Raw genomic sequence first — 6,421 nt, forward strand, 5'->3', positions numbered from 1 at the left:
ATGGCGACCACAGTCCAAGCCATAGACCCTTTACCATGAAGACTCCCATGCCCTGCGTCGCTCCCGGAGCGGCTTGAGATTGCAAACCCTAGCCGCCACCTTGCCCCTCCTCCTCCTTCCCTTGCCATTACCGAAGGAAACAGACGGGCAAAGCACACCATGTTTGTAAAAGTTGTGTTGTATGACCGTGGTCCAAAATAATCTGCCCCCCAAATTTAGTGCTTTGAATTATTATTATTATTATTATTATTATTATTATTATTATTATTATTATTATTACTACTATTACTATTGCTGAAAGACCAAAGACCATATATTAAGTAGCACAAATCCTCCAAAATCACCCTTACAGAAAAAATTTGGAAAATACATCCAAGTAGCAAAGCTCGTTGCCGCATGTGGGCCCCTGTCTCATCTTGTTGAAACTTATGAGCTTGTCAAAACAATGGTCGAGATGTCATCGATGTAGGCTAGAAGACGATGACGACCACGATATGTGTAGCAAATCGCCGCCTTGAAGAAGAAAACTTCATAGAGGGCCTATAGAACGTCTCGGGTCAAGCCAGAGTTGTTCGGGGAACACAAATCTCCAATGGTTGGAATTGGAGCCGGGGATGACCAAGACGCATAGCCATGTTACCCCGCTCTGCAGGACTACGCCACCAAGACAAGCATGCAGAAGAAAAATGCAGACCCAAAGAATTAGATCTGTGGACACATCATCCTGCACACGCCTCTAAGAATACAAAGTACCCCCTCCGTCCGAAAATAGTTGTCATCAAAATGGATAAAAGAGGATGTATCTAGACATATTTCCATTCTAGATACATCTCTCTTTATTCATTTTGATGACAAGTATTTCCGGACGGAGGGAGTATCACTGTAACGATGGTGAACTCGAACGACCTTATTCTACGCCGCCGCCGACGCCATTGTCTCGCCCCTGCCCATCGGAGACAAAATCTAATTTTATCACGAACTCTACTACCTTGGGACCGAAGTCTTGGGGTCTCTGCCACCTCTCGTAGCTGGAGCGGCGGACAGACAAAAAAGGACTACGACAGGGTGACCCCATGTCCCTAATGTTATTTAACATTGTTGTTGACATGTTGGCTATTCTGATTGAGCGTGCCAAGCAGGACGGCCAGATTGCAGGAGTAGTGCCACACCTTATTGATGGTGGTCTCTCTATTTTGCAATATGCCGATGACACAATTCTTTTTATGGAACATGACCTGGACAAGGCTCGAAACTTGAAACTATTGCTTTCAGCATTTGAGCAAATGTCGGGGCTCAAAATTAACTTCCATAAAAGTGAACTTTTCTGCTTTGGAGAAGCCGTTGAGGCGGCTGCAGATTACGCTGGCCTGTTTGGTTGTGCACATGGTTAATTCCCAATTAAATATCTAGGAATACTAGTTCACTATCGGCGTCTCACCATTGCGGAGTGGAAGCATGTTGAGGAGCGTCTAGAGAAACGACTGAGCAGTTGGAAAGGCAAGTTGCTCTCAGTTGGAGGACGGTTGGTTTTAATTAACTCTGTCCTCACAAATATGGTTCTCTATATGTTTTCTTTCTTCCAACTCCCAAAAGGGGTCCTCCAAAGACTGAACTATTTTAGATCCAGATTCTTTTGGCAGGGAGATGGTGAAAAGAAAAAATATAGGCTGGCCAAATGGAGCATGGTTTGTAGGCCGAAAGACCAAGGTGGCCTTGGAATTCATGACCTACAGGTCAAGAATGAGGCCCTACTTAGTAAATGGTTGTTCAAACTTCTTACTGAGGATGGTGTTTGGCAAACTATATTGCGCAACAAGTATCTAGGCCAAAAGGCGGTGTCTCAGACTTATTGGAAATCTGGTGACTCACACTTTTGGGCTGGCCTAATGGCGGCAAAGAAACATCTTTTTCGCTTTGGGTCTTTCGCGATAATGGATGGGTCAGAGGTTCGTTTCTGGGAAGACATATGGCTAGGCAATGCCAGTCTCCGAGAGCAATACCCAGCCTTATATGCCATTGCTCGCGATAAGAGTAATACTATTGCGCAAGTGCTTAGTTCATCCCCACCAAATATTTCGTTCAGGCGGGATTTGATTGGCCCCCGACTTTTGTCATGGCATAATCTTTTATCCCGTCTGCATTCGATTAATCTGACACAAGGCCGGGATGTGTTTCACTGGAAACTCACAACATCAGGGTCCTACACAGTAGACTCGATGTACCGTGCGCTTATGCATTCCGAGGTGCCAGTGAATAATAACAAGAAAATTTGGAAGTCTAAGATTCCATTAAAAGTTAAAATCTTTATGTGGTATCTTCGTAGGGGAGTTGTGCTAACCAAAGACAATCTTGCACGGCGCAACTGGCTAGGAAGTAAGAAGTGTTGCTTTTGTGCTCATGACGAGACAATCAAACACCTCTTTTTCCAATGCAAGTTTGCATGTTCTACATGGTCAGTCATCCAAATAGCGTCAAATTTGTATCGGCCAACGAGTATTGCCAATATATTTGGTCATTGGTTGGACGGAATTTCAAATAGTTTCAAAACGCTAATAAGGATGGGGGCGTATGCCTTACTATGGTCGCTTTGGCTATGTAGAAATGATTTGATTTTTAATGACAAAAATGCTTCTTCTCTGCAGGTTATTTTCCGTTGTACGCACTTGCTTCGTACGTGGTCTACGCTACAACAGGCGGAGCACCAACTGCTGTTCAAGGCGGTGTGTACATGGTTGGAGCAGACGGCTATGGAGGTTTTTTTCCCAACATGGGTGGCAGCATAACCTCCGGATCGATCCATCGCCGAGTTCGACATAGGCAAAGTGTCGGTCCATAGGACTCTACTGTTGTCGTTTTGTCGGTTTTCTTACATTTTCTAGTGTCAGACTTTGGTGTTTGGCTGTGTGCATTCTAGTTATGCAGAGGCCGGGTGTTACTCATAATGTTTTGTATCCGCTTGATGCTACATTTGAGATAATAAAATCGCCCTTTATCGAAAAAAAGATGACAGGGGCCCCTCCGCGGGCTTGCCGAGGAGACGGAACAGATCAGTCGCCGCCAAGAGTGGAAGCGGGTTGCGGAAAAAGCGATTCATGTATATACTTGAGGTTTTTTTAGCATAGTAATAGAGGTTTGATTTAACTACTTGCATGTTTATGGACTAAAGTGTTCTGCAAAAGTTAATGGTGACCGGTGCATTCTGATCTTTGGAAAAGAGTAAAATACATCGATGGTCATTGAACTTGTCGTGTACGCTCACTTTGGTCACTGTACTTAAAAATACGGTCAATACGGTCACTATATATGTGTTGTGATAATTATACGGTCACTGCCAGATTGTATGGCTTCTTATTCCATTTGTTGACCAGTCAAACAACCCAGCTCACTTTTTCTCTGCCTATGTGGGTCCTATCTGTCGGCGGGTGAAAGAAAAAAGTAAAGGGAAAAATAAAATTGTGTGCCGATGGGATTCAACCCGCAGACTTCACGCTAATAGGGCAGCGGGCTAATCAGTTTGTCTGTCCCAGATCGTGTCTAAATAAGAAAGACAACCTTTTGTGCGGGTTTTTTCATTTACGTGACAGTCATTGGGATTTAAATCATAACCGTTTCATGTGGCAGTACTCTGTACTCGTACATATGATTAGGAAGACAGCACTACTAGCAGTTTTATTCAAAGAGAAATATGGAGGACATTTAAGTGTTCCATGTCGCCACCAGATCTACGGAGAAAACATAAACAGTTATGATGTTGTACCTGTACGTGTCATCCTAATTTTTTGCCGAACTTCCAAACAAAATTCCTTGCACCTGTATGTATCACCCTAATTTTTTGCAGAACTTCCAAACAAAATTCCTCGCAAAAAAATAAAAATTATCACGATCAAGTCATGACCACGGCACGACCGCACGAGCTCGGTCGATCGATTCAATCACTTGGCCTGCAGGCCCCATGCGTCGTCTTCGTTCCCTTGAACGGAATGATGTCGTAGAGCGAAGACTCGCCACTTGCTTCGGCATGCAACCGGAGCACGCACTGTACTGTCGTGGCCTTGCTAACTCGAGACGATGTACTGTCGTGGACTGTAATTAAGCTAAAGCTCGTGCTGTTGGGGTTCCAGTTCGGTCGTGTCAGCGTCCGTCGGCCACGCGAAAACGGTAGAAACCTCAATGACTGTCATGTTGTGAATGTGAGCACGATATATAAATGTTTACTTCAGCACAAGTAGTTAGCTTGCTGGCCTTTTGGCGTTGGGTCTGGGTTCGAGACCCCATCGGCACATTTTTTTTTTCTACTTCTTTCTTTCACACACTGACAGATAAGACCCACGTAGTCATAGAGAGAAAGCGACCTGACAAGGGGCCATGTGGACTATTTGACCGGTCAACCAGATGGAATACGGAGCCACACGATCTTGCAGTGACCGTATAATCACCACAACGCATATATAGTGACCGTATTGACCGTATTTTTAAGTGCAGTGACCAAAGTGAGCGAATCCGATAAGTTCAATTACCACCAGTGCATTTTACTCTTTGAAAAAATACAAGTTTATGCACATCTGTTTAGGGGTTATGCGGCCTCATATCGATCTTGTCTGGTAGGCTTCCGTATTCGCAGTGCCAAAGCATGGACATGCACGATGAAGTGTGGTGATTAGTGTTTTCGCGATCGAAGTCACTGGTGACCAGGCAACGAACTGTTAATCACCCTTTCGTAGCCTCAAAAGTCAAAACTGAGTGGAAAACATAAGGATACCTGGACACTGTATTGTAACTGACATAGTAAAAGTTTCTGTGTGAATTACATAACCAAAGTGGCTGTAGTTTAGTGGTGAGAATTCCACGTTGTGGCCGTGGAGACCTGGGCTCGAATCCCAGCAGCCACAATTTTTTTTCTTTTCCAGTTTACAGATGTTATACGTACAGTACAAAACAGCATTATTCCTTCAAAAACAAACAGCATCATTTCTTCGTGACCAAAATTGACTAAGCGAAGCCCTCTAAAAAGAGCCCAGCAATCACAAGTTCATTTTCTTCGTGACCAATTTTTTTTTCTTTTCCAGTTTACAGATGTTATACGTACAGTACAAAACAGCATTATTCCTTCAAAAACAAACAGCATCATTTCTTCGTGACCAAAATTGACTAAGCGAAACCCTCTGAAAAGAGCCCAGCAATCACAAGTTCATTTTCTTCGTGACCAATTTTTTTTTCTTTTCCAGTTTACAGATGTTATACGTACAGTACAAAACAGCATTATTCCTTCAAAAACGAACAACATCATTTCTTCGTGACCAAAATTGACTAAGCGAAGCCCTCTGAAAAGAGCCCAGCAATCACAAGTTCATTTTCTTTTCTGTTGATCATTGTCGATGTCATATGTATCCAAAGAGGCGAAATGTTGCCGTGGAAAACAACAGCGTTTTTACCTAGCCCAACTATTTTCCTAACCCAAGCAACAAGTTCATTTTTCTTTTGGCTCTTTTAAAAAAAAGCCTCCCCAGGGGTGGGCTAAGCTCAATGTTGATGTCGCCTATGTTGAAGATGTAGGAGATGGAGGCGCATGTATGGTGCGACATCATTTTTTGCTTCCTGCCGCTACCTGCAGAATTACTCAAGTGACCTTGAAGCTGAATTAGCAGTGGTCGTGGACGACATGGATCTTACAATGGAGTGGAGTACTCTCCCGTTCATCCTAGAGATGGACTGCGCCACTGCGGTGGATATGATCCGAGGCCCAGCCAGGGACCATTCCCCTTTGGCAGCCATGGTGAATGAGACTAAAAGGCTCCTGAGTGTAGGTAAAGAGCATGCACTATCACATGTTCATCGAGGATAAAATGAAGTTAGTCATAAGTTGTGCTAGATGGGGAGAGCTGGTCCATGTATTGTTGTTTGGCTCCGTGTTAAGCCAGCAGAGATTCAAGAGCTTTGCTCCAAGGACTGCAATAACTTGTTGGAAATATGCCCAAGAAGCAATAATAAAATTGTTATTATTATATTTCATTATTCATGATAATTGTCTATTGTTCATGCTATAATTGTATTGACCAGAAACCGTAATACATGTGTGAATAGATAGACCACAACATGTCCTTAGTGAGCCTCTAGTTGACTAGCTTGTTGATCAACAGATGGTCATGGTTTCCTGACTATAAATATTGGATGTCATTGATAACGGGATCACATCATTAGGAGAATGATGTGATGGACAAGACCCAATCCTAAGCATAGCACAAGATCGTGTAGTTCGTTTGCTAAAGCTTTTCTAATGTCAAGTATCACTTCCTTAGACCATGAGATTGTGCAACTCCCGGATACCGTAGGAATGCTTTGGGTGTACCAAACGTCACAACGTAACTGGGTGGCTATAAAGGTGCACTAGAGGTATCTCCGAAAGTGTATGTTCGATTGGCAC

At 43.5% G+C, this 6,421-nt stretch overlaps 1 non-coding gene across 1 annotated transcript; it reads left to right on the forward strand.

The window, feature by feature from the left end:
* The first annotated feature begins 4,817 nt into the window (after positions 1–4,817).
* TRNAH-GUG lies at positions 4,818–4,889 on the forward strand. Its single transcript has one exon. It is a non-coding gene; the product is annotated as a tRNA-His (tRNA).
* The last annotated feature ends 1,532 nt before the right edge of the window (positions 4,890–6,421 follow it).

This window comes from Triticum dicoccoides, chromosome 6B, assembly GCF_002162155.2.
Source record: "Triticum dicoccoides isolate Atlit2015 ecotype Zavitan chromosome 6B, WEW_v2.0, whole genome shotgun sequence".
NCBI classification, from domain to species: domain Eukaryota; kingdom Viridiplantae; phylum Streptophyta; class Magnoliopsida; order Poales; family Poaceae; genus Triticum; species Triticum dicoccoides.